Here is a 10,845-nt window from a genome sequence, read left to right on the forward strand (position 1 = left end):
GCTTTTATCTCTCCCTCTGCCACCTCAGTGCTCTCTCTGAAGCGAGAGCTGCTCCAGTGGGATGTCCAAAGCTGGGCAGCCCTGGTTTGTGAGTGCATCCCAGAGGAATACACGCTCTAGACAAGCTGCTCATAAAGCCTCATGCCTGGCCCTGCGTGTCCTGGGGACTCTGGTGGCCTCTCCAGGTTCCTTGTGTGAGGAACTTTCATCCTCACCTCTCAGAGAATTTTCCTTCCAGGATGCTGCAGGCAGGGTCTGACGAGCAAAGCCCACAGAAAACCTGTCTGAGGAGGCTCCTTTGGCTGTGCATCAAGGAAGAGGATAAATCACTGCCAAGGAGGGGTGGTGCCATCTCTGTAAAGCAAATCACACAGGCACAAAATGAGCAAACCATCAGCAAGGCTGGGCTCAGAGCACTGAGACTGAGCAGGAACTTCTCAACTTTCCCATCTCTGCTCAGTCCTTGTCCAGGTCAGTCAAGGGTTTGAGTCCACAGAGCTCCTCCTGAAGGATACTGCAGTAAGCATCTGAGTCAAAACCCAAAAAATCTAACCCAGTGCCCACTGGGGTTGGTGGGAAAGCTCTGCAGAGTGTTTGCTGACTGCAGATCATTTTTTTGGGTGCTCAGCCATTCATAGAATCATAGAATCTTAAGGGTTGGAAGGGACCCTAAAGGTCATCTAGTCCTAACCCCCCCTGCCACTGGCAGGGACACCTTCCAGCAGACCACATTGCTCAAGGCCTTTTCCAACCTGGCTCTGAACACTGCCAGGGTTGGGGCATCCACCATCTCCTTGGGCAACCTGTGCCAGTGTCTCACCACCCTCACAGCAAAGAATTTCTTCCTAACATCTCACCTAAATTTCCTCTTCCAATTTGTCCCCAGTACTCCTTGTCCTATCACTGCAGTCACTGAGGATGTTGTGGTGCTCTCAGCTTTCCCCACATTACAAATCCTGGTCTGCCTGACATCCCTGGTGCCCAGCTAAGAACTGACTGTGCCCAAGATGCCAGGCTCCTGTTTTCTTGAGGGGATGGTGCAGTTTGGTCATAGCTGAGGCACACAGTGGAAATCCATACTGCCTCTGCTCTTATCCTCTTTACCAGAAGGTGTAACTCCAGCCTCACAAGCAGAGGAAGAAAATGACTGTGTCTTGAGATAATTTTTTTGCCTAATCTAATAATGATTTGCTCAGCCTTTTGTTCAGAGAACACTCATTTAACAGGTAGCAAGGGCAGGTGGAGCACTCCATGTCACGATCCAGAAGGGACTCGTGTCAGGAAAGTTTGTCTTTCCCACACCACATCTGTGGCATTGTCTCTGTCTCTTCATCCTCTGATGCTGTGGGAGCTCTTGGGCCCATCACTGGCTGCATTCAACAGACACCTAAGAGCAGGTTTAGTCCCAGCTTTATCTCATCAATCTGGAGAGTGCTCCAATCTCACTTTAGATGGATGTCTTCATCTGGGATTGTGCACACATCTCTCTCCTGGATTGCAAGACAAGAGGAAAACATGGCTCAGTTTCTGCAGCCCCCGAAGTTGGAGTCTCACTTCATTCAGACCCACAAAAGCCTGGAGTCTCTCCATCAGTTACACTAATTCCATCAGTTACACTAATTCCAGCTCACCCAAAATCCAATGGAAATGCAGCCCCAGGAGGGCTGGGAGCACACCTCTGCTGTCAGAAGTGGGTCCAAATAAGCCACTTCACTGATCACACCCCCTGCATGATGAGAGGCAATATTTTCCAATAATCTTGCTCAGTGTTTCTCACAGACACTGGAGCTGCTGTGCTGAGTGTTTCCAGAGCTCAGCTGTGCAAAGGAAGGGAGACAGCAGTGTCAGTGCTAAAAAACTCCTCCTCAGAGTCTCTGCTTCAGCTGCCCAGGGATTGTAAGGCCAGAGCAGAGCACGACAATTATTGAGCCTGATCTTCTGATAACCCAAAGTTCACCCCAGGATTTCCACACCAAAGCCACTGACTGGCAGCAGAACTGAGTGTTTCAAAAGGACACTGGACCTCAGTTCAAAAGTCTCCATATCCATCTCTCAGTAACCTGGCTCAGGGATTTAAGTACTGGCACTGCCCAAAAGTGAACTTGATTTCTATCTGAATATTTTACTCACGGCCACATTCCTGTTATTTACAGATTTTTACAGGGCAACTCCTGTTCAGTTGCATCATTTCCTGCAATAACAAATGAACCTACTGTTTTAGCAGTTATGGATCACACCTGCTTGTCAAAAAAGGGAAATTAGAAGGCATTTTAGCTGACAAAAGATGAGTTAGAGAGTGCAGGTCGCCCGTGCCAAGTGCAAGGACATTGATACTTGGAGCAGTGGGAAGTGTGGGAACGGAGCTTCTGTGGTGGTTGTGAAGATCATGATTGATACACGTGGGATCCAATGAAGGGAAAATGATGGATATGTTTATTGTTTGAAGTTCAGCTTCAATCATTTTGACTCAGCCTTAAATGCATGAGGGTTTCTCTCCACTTAAGGGGGACCCAGCTCAGCTAATTGTGTCTGGAGGCTCTGCCTGAGCTTTGGGAAGGTCCAGCTCCAAGCATGGAGTGATGCCCAGGCAGGAATTAGCCAGGCTCTGCAGCATCACACTCTGTTTCTGGAATGAATAACGCTCAGGAATATGCAGCAGCACTTTCCTTCTAAATGGGATATTGTTACGAGAAAAATAAAACTGAAATGGGAAAATAAAGTCGCTTTTTCTACATTTGTAAAGCTTTTCAACCAAACAATCCACCACAATCACTTATCAAATGTTTTGTCAGACAAAATCAGATTTTCACAGCAGAAAAAAAACCCCAGGCTTGGGTTAAAAAACTTTAAAAAAAAAACCTTGCAAGTGTTAAATACACTTTAAATTTCTCTGTTGTGTTCTCTGGGCCACTAATCAACACAGAGTTAAAGCTGACCTTCCCAGATTTTTAAGACAGTCCTTTGGGAATCCATGATTAATGTATAATCTTCCTCAGGAAGCAGTTCCTGCTTCCACACCACCATCCTCACAAAGGTTAGTCAGCTAATGAGACTTCACCAAAGCTGTGAATGAAGGGAGAAGGGAGATGGTTTCAGCTCTAAATGGCTGCAAACAAAACAAGGCATTTGCAGCAATTCCTCAATTTATTTACTTCTTCAGAAAAAAAAATGTTCAGTCTCCTTTAAGGATGACATATCCGTGACAGGATTTCTTTTTAAATGCCATTTTGTTTAATAAATCATGTAAATTCCAGCGTGTAAACTAGAGCATTACAGACAGGCTTGTAAATAATTAACTGCTCGTTTGCATGAAGGGGGAGAAAATACCCAATTCAGCAAATCAGGCAGGCAGTGGAGTGTTTGCCCTCCTGAGAGATAAAAGGTTGGCTCCTAAAATTCTTGTGAGTGTGCTGATGTGATGAGAGAGATGGTTTTTGCTCAGGATATTGGTTGGAGATGGGGAATTTAGTGTGGTTTGAGCTGGCTAGGAAGTACTTCTATACCTTGAAGCTTTGTGAAGGGGTTGTAAAAAAGCTTACAGGGTTTGGGGGGCTTGGTTTGTTTTTTTTTTTTTTTTGTTTATTTTTTCCTCAGCTTTCTGATATGGGAGTGATGGGGTGGGGGATATGAGCAGCAAGGGGATGGTTCTAGTAGGCTGATGGTTCTGTACTAAGAACAAAGCTGAAAGCATGTAGGAATTATTGATCAACATCTGAACCCACAAAGTCATGCTAAAACATCAGAACTCACTGTGTCTTCCTGGGGCATCCTTTACTGGGTTTAGTAAAGGAAATAGTTCCAATTCTCACAATGGTGGTGCCTTCAGCAATGAAATCATCCAGGGCTCCGGGGAATCTGTGCAGAAAAACCTCCTCAACAGATTTGTCAGTCCCTCAGGAAGCACCGAGGTCTGTACGAGGCTTAATTTCAGGAATGATGGGTTTTGGTGAAGTGTTAAGTAGGTAAATACTAAAGCTACTAAAGTTTTCTGGATCTTCTCTCCCCTTTGAGCTTCCGGTCTTTGAACCTGTTATTAGAGTAGCCTCTTATTTGGACAATAAAAACAACTAAATAGGGAGTTGGGCAGGTTGGAGGACAAAAATCTGCCTTGCCTTTGCAGGGCTGTCTGCATAAATGCCCGTGGGCACATTAAAGTGAGATGTGCCAGCCAAAGGTGCCACCTCTGGTGTTAAATTGCTGCGATGTGATTTAGTTGATGGAATCACAAGGGGCCACCAGGCCACTTACTGTAATATCTCAGGGAAAATAACAAAATTAGCAAGAAGCAAAAAAAACACATTAGTCAAAAAAACACATTAGTCAGAAAAACTTGCTGCTGCCTAAAGAAGTCCTTGGCTGCTCCAGCCCTTTGTGAGCAGACACCGTTCCTGCCCCTGGGGCAGCACTTGATGGCTCTGTAATGCTCCTGCACATTATTTGCACTGATTGGAAGCTGGATGTGGGAATGAGCAGTGGTATCACGCCAGGCTGCCTGTAAAATGGGTTGTTCTTAGGAAAATCAGCGTGTGCAGTGTATCTTTGGTGGAGCAGAGTTGTATCTCTCAGCATGACAAAGCTCTGCCTCTCCGCAGTGCCAGGTTACTGCCGGGGAAAGGCGGCGTCTAAACATTATTTAGTCTGTGCCTAATTCCAGCTCGGTCTGCTGGGTCAGTGTTACTGCTGCTGCTGCCTCGGGAGGACAGAAATAGGCCACGAGGTGATCTGGGGATAGAGCAAATGGCTGTGATCAGAGCTCCCACCCACTGACTGTGTGTGACCCATCCCCTGCCCTGCACACCTTGAACTGGGGGCTGCAGCACCCAAAGTGCTCCTCTGCCTCCAGGGTGTGCCTTTAGACAGGGAAGGTGTCACAGCACAGGAGAGCAGCCTTGGGATCCCTGTGCCATGCCCGGGGCACATCGAGGTTGATTCCTGGAGAACTCCCTTTCTCTGGGAGCTCTGCCCTGCTGGAGCCTGACGCTGGTGACAGTGTGCCCTGGCAGCCAGGAGGGACATCCCTGCCCTGGGGGCATCAGAGCCAGCATCATGGGTGAGGGAGGGGATTGTCCTGCCCTGCTCTGCCCTGGGGCAGCCTCACCTGCAACATTGGGGCACTTTGGGGCACCACAGTATAAGGAAGATGTTCAGCCATCGGAGAGTGTCCAAAGGAGGAAACGAAGGTGGGGAAGAGCCTTGATTTGAAGCCGTGTGAGGACACTGAGGGCACTTGGTGTGTTCAGCTGGAGAAGAGGAGACTGAGGGAAGACCTCAGTGCAGTTCCAACTGCCTGGGCAGGGGCAGAGGAGGGGCAGGGACTGAGCTCTGCTCTGGGGGGGACCAAGGACAGCACCCAGGGAATGGCTGGAGCTGTGTCAGGGCAGGGTCAGGTTGGATCTCAGGGAAAGGTTCTTCCCCCACAGGGTGGTTGGCACTGACCAGGCTCCCCAGGGCAGTGGGCACAGCCCCAAGGCTGCCAGAGCTCCAGGAGGGTTTGGATGATCCTCTGGGACACAGGGTGTGACTCTTGGGGATGGGCCTGTGCAGGGCTGAGGGTTGGACTGGATGATCCTTGTGGGTCCCTTCCAACTCAGCACATTCTGTGATTCTGTGTCAAATACTTGTATCTGCTTCTCCAGAGCATTTTGTGCTTTCTCTGTTCCCTCCTTCCACCTGCTCTTCCAAGGGGACCACAGTCCTGCAAGCGAGATCAGTCTGTTGCTATGGAAATGGTTGTCACAAATGAAGACTTCACAGCAAGGCAGTGGTATTAAACCCAGACATTTACATTTGCCTCTGGCTCCAGGGGGATTTGGGTCTCCTCACTGAGCACACAGAAAGATGAGGCTGCTTTTCTGTTCTACCCAGGGTGGTGCTGGCCAGGGAGACACAGGGTGGTGGTGGGATCCAGGGAAGCCTTCCCAGTGCCTGTCTGCTGGAATGTGGGTCAGCAGCCAGTCCTGCAGCATTAATGCCTCCTCCTCAAAGCACTCAGGCTTTCCCTCTGAAGTGCTGCACTACAGAGCAGCAATGTCAGCAGCCAGGAGAGAGAAGTCAGGGAAGAGTATTGGAAATAAATGTGTAGGAAGGGCGGCTCTGGAACCCAAACGTGCTGCAGGGCCGTGCAATCTCCTGGACATCACTGGGGGGATTAAAGCTTCCCCCTGGGAAGGGGGTTAGGGGTAACAGGAATAATCCAAACATGGCATCTTGGCATTCCTTCCCCTAAGCGTTGCTAAGTTTAGCTGCACTGCTTCCAAGAAGAACTGCTCAGCTAAATCCCAAGGCCTGGCTTTGAAAATTTCAGCACGTCCCCTGTACTGCAAAATCAAAGCTTCTCCCCTGCTGAATACACCTTTGATCAGAACTGTGAGAAATATTTGCAACCATGTGAAACTTGAATGATTTGGGGTTTCATTACACACTTGAAACTCAGACCATTTTCATCAAAGGCATTGCTAAAGTTCACCAACCCTCCAAGAGAACCTTTGATGCTTTAAGGCTCGCGTTTTGTGTCAAACTCGCAGGTTTGCTCGACTTTTCATAAGTGAAACTGGCTGAGAGTGGCTTTGACTGCATTTGGAGAACTGAGCACCATAGAAAAGGCAGCCAGACGGATTTGGTTGCGTTCAGAGCTGCTGTAATCTTGCAACAAAGGGTAATTCTGTTGAAAACCAGTGTTCGGGGTTTGTGGCTGTACCTGGTGAGAAGGGACAGGGAGTGCTGGTGTGGCTGTGCTCTGCTCTGCACTCTGGGCTGGAGATCCCACAGCAGCAGCAGGGCTTGGTGTCAAGAAGATTGACATTTCTCAGTGCTGGCAAGTGCCTGGGGCTGCATCTTCCACCAGAGCACTTAGAGAGGGCCCAGCTTCTGGAATGTGGGACTCCATGGAGAACAACCTCTCCTTGTCCAGGTTCTGTCCCCAACAGGGTATTTTATCATCTCTAATGGTTCTGTTCCCCAAAACACGCCCCACTTCCTACTCTTTTGCCCCATCACAAATTTTTGCACCTCCCTTCCCAGGCTGCAGCCGCCTTCCCTCCCACGGCCTGGGAGCCCTGACGTGCCCCTGCTTGTTCAGGACTGTGTTCTCTCTCTGGCAGTGAGGTTCCTTCCCAGAGTGGCTCATCCCAGAAAAAGCCTGGTCCAGGCAGAGTAGTGTCACTGGAGGGGAATCTCTCACTGAGCTCAAAATCCTCCAACTACAGCATCTTGGTCAGCTGCTTCACTCCTGCTGCCCTTGCTAACCAGCAGTAAGGGGAAAAGCAATGGCTGTACCAAAGGGTCAGTTATAGAATGATTAAAATCAGAAAAGACCTCTAAGATCATAGAGTTCAACCAAGAACTAGGTGGGTAAATGTTACACTGGCCATTTTCCTGGGCAGTCCCTGTGTGTGGATTGTATTTGCATTCTCTCCTGGAAATCACTGAGGTGTTCAGGGCAGTGTTTCCTACCTGGAACCCCTTGCAAACCTTCAGAAGCCAGAGCCTCTGCCACATGTTTCCATCTCACCTTTTATTTGATGGATCTAACTTCCCTTTGGAAGAGCTGGAAGTTGGTTATGGTTAATCCTCAGTCCAAAGGCACAAAGCTGAGGAAACTGAGGAGTTTGAGTTCTCTTCTGCATTGAAAAAGAGGTGGGAGAGTTGCATTTGCATTACATGTGTCTATCTGAGAAGTCTTTGCATGTTTAGAAGCAAACTTTTGATTCAAGTGGAATATAAACCTTGGAAAATCACGTGTGTACAAGACATGCTGGTACCTTGCTGCCTGAGGCAGCTGCTGGAGTGCCCCAAGGGATGCCAGAGGTGTCCAGCACATTGTGCTTTCTGTAATAGGTGACTTCTTGGCCATGAAACATGACTTTTGCCAACATTTCATTATCTCCCATAAGCCAAGTACCAGAATTTGGAGTTAACTATGGGTGTGCTGAGCAGGAGTCAAAGCATCAGGCTTTGAAATGCAGTATTTGGTTTGAAATGTGACCTGAAATGGAACCTCTCTGCTGCTCATGGTGCTGTGGGGACACTGTTTCCTTCTTTCCTTGCCTTTTTCTGCAGTTGCTTGACCACCCCACTCCCCATGAGGCTGCTTCTCTCCCTTAGAGTTGCAGAACAGCTCCAGGCACTCCTCTGGTGGGGAGCCAAACAGAGTAAATAAATAGTGAGTGGCAAGAGATAGGCCAAGTCTTACACAAAATTCAGGGCTGAACTTGTTAAATCTTCATTGGAGCAGGCAGAGAATCTCATCCCTACCTTTGTCCACCGTGCCTGGTGGATCCTGAGCTCTCTTCACCTCCCCAGGAGTCAGAGGGGGCCAGAGGGGGCAGATGGAAGCCAGATCAATGCTACATGATGTGGACATGGCTGCAAACCTTTCCTCTGGCATCCTAACGAGATAAAAACTAGGGGAAAAGAAATGAAAAATGCCTCTTTGACTGGATCTGACCAAGTGCAGTCCTGGCCCATCACCTTTTGTGTCCTGGAGATGCCCCTCTGAGAAAGAGCAGCTCTGCACACACACAGTGCACAGACATCAGTGTGGGGGGGGCTTTTCCATGAGTGGAGGGAGGAGTCAGGCAAGGATAAACTGCTCTGCAAATCTCAGAGCCCAGGCAAAGGCAGGCAGCAAAAGTAAAAGAAGAGTGAGGGTCAGTTATTGCTGGTCAGGTTGGCCTGGAGTGGTGACATGAAGAGGGACAGTTTCTGGGTTACCTCACATGCTCTGCACTCGCTGGGGTGTGTGTGTGGAGGGGGTATCTTGACATGGCCAGCTGGAGATGTGAGGGCATGATGGGCTTCTTAACCCAGCAAGAAGGCTGGGGACATGGTCTATCAACCAAAATGAACATCCAGGGTGGGTTCTGGGGTTCTAGAACACACAGAAGCCCCTCCTGTCACCGAGTTCCTGTGGATGTTGGCTGGGCTGGGGAGATCAGAGCCAGCAAGCCAGGCTGCCTGAACTGCATTCCTGCCAAAAGGGGTGATCTGGCCAAGGAAGGAAGGAGAGAGCAGCTGAGGAGCTGTGGAGGAAGGGAGAAGGTCAGGCATGCGGGAGGAAGCTGCTGATGCCAGCGATGATCCCAAGACAGCAGGTTCCAAGAAGGGCACTGAGACTGGTTGGAATCAGGATCTGAAAACTGGGACTAGGAGAGAATTTTTGACGGAAGTTACTGACCCAGAAGGTGCTAACTAACATTTACAGCCCAGGCTGTGTCCCAGCACAGTGGATGTCTGTCAACAGCAGCTGAGGGCAGTGGGAGCACATTGCACAGCACCGCCCGTGTGCAGGCTGGAGAGGGGGAGAGGGCACTGAAGCATCTTTTATCTGCTGCTCACACAGTGCTGTGCCAGCCCAAATGTGAGAGTTCAGGGTGAGGCCACTCCAAGGGAAGCTCAGAGCTGGTAGCTGGGCCAGGCTGTGTGTGGGTGTGCACACACAACGTGCTGGGTGTGTGTGTGTGTGGTGCTGACTGGTGTGTGCAAACCATATGGCACCTGAGAGAGAGTCAGCACACACATCCTCAGGAGGCCAGGCAGAGACAGCCACCCCCTCTCCCCTTGTGAAGGGTTTGTGCCCTACCTTATGCCAGAGGAAAGACAGTCAGAAGGAGCTGCAGGAGCAGCAGCTGGGAGCAGAGCGCCTGTCAGGCTTGGAGATTAAATGGAAGCACGACAAACCAGGATTGTTCCTGCCAAAACCAACTTTCATTACTTTATAATTCAACATGTGTTACCAGCTCCTATTATTAGAAAGCCAAACTTCCTCCACTGTGGGAAGAGGCTGAGATGGAGCTTTCTAGCCCTGTGTAAGTTAATTACAGTACACATGTTAAAAGCAGCATCTGTCTTAGTCAATCTAGTTGATTATTGCAGCACTTTATTTTTAGTTATTATCGAGGTGGAGGATGACACTAATATAAGTGGAGAGCTTTGCACAGATATTGCTCAACTATGTGTTCTCCAAAATCAGATCCGGTGGGTCTTCTCTCCTGGAGCTGGGCCAGGCAAAGCCCTTGATGGACTTGTAGGAACAGAGTCCATGTAACGTGCTTTGCCTTCAGAGTCCCCACAAAGATACTGAGACCTGGCTGTGAAAATCAGCTGTGAAAACAGCAGGGTTGGTGGATCTTTGTAGTACTCCAGTGGCCAAAATCTTTGATGCTTCACTTCTATTCCGAGCTCCCTCTGATGCAAATATTTCTGGCCTCGTGACTGAATGCTTTGATTTATTGCATAACAACACCCTGTTCATTCCCTTATGTGTAATTCTGCTCCCTGCTGTTGTTTCAACTCCTGGACAATGTGTGAGTGTCAAGGTGATCCCGGCAAAACCAACAGGAGCATGCCAGGAGAGTTTTCCTTGTGAATACAGGAAGCTTCTTCTGAACAACCGTGAAGCCTTAAGGTCTTTGAAGCTGACACTGGCACCATTCCTTGTGGATTGGAGTCCTGGGGAAACCTTGGTTTGCTTCCTATTCACAGCACAGATGAGAAGAATCCGTCTCCTCCCCAAGCTCAAATGAACAGGTAAACAAGAAATGAGAAATCTTAAACAGAAGCTCCTTCTAGGTTTTAGAGCAGCAGCACTTGGGAAGCCCAGGGAATGAGCAGCGTGGAGTCTGATGGCAATGACTGTCCCCAGGGATGGTCCTCCTGGGCCTGGTCAGTGATCTCACAGCCAGGAAACCCAATTAAGTGGTGATGGAGAATGGAAAGAGTATTAACAGACCCTCATCACATTGAAATTCCGTGGACCTGTTTTTATTCCCTTAAGGACACTTCTCAGAGGGCTTGGCCTTGTGTTTATTCCCTTAAAGACACTTCTCAGAGGGCTTGGACCTGTGT

The 10,845-nt window shown here is 49.0% G+C and overlaps 1 long non-coding RNA gene across 1 annotated transcript in view; it reads left to right on the forward strand.

Annotated features, from left to right (window-relative positions):
• Nucleotides 1-241: 241 nt before the first annotated feature.
• Nucleotides 242-10,845, forward strand: part of LOC113972580 — a 13,502-nt gene continuing 2,898 nt past the window's right edge. The window contains exons 1-2 of the long non-coding RNA XR_003535943.1: nucleotides 242-253; nucleotides 918-920. This is a non-coding gene — a long non-coding RNA (uncharacterized LOC113972580). The remainder of the gene's footprint in view (nucleotides 254-917; nucleotides 921-10,845) is intronic.

The sequence above is a fragment of the Neopelma chrysocephalum genome, unplaced genomic scaffold (genome assembly GCF_003984885.1).
Source record: "Neopelma chrysocephalum unplaced genomic scaffold, ASM398488v2 Primary Assembly neopelma1_94, whole genome shotgun sequence".
NCBI lineage: Eukaryota > Metazoa > Chordata > Aves > Passeriformes > Pipridae > Neopelma > Neopelma chrysocephalum.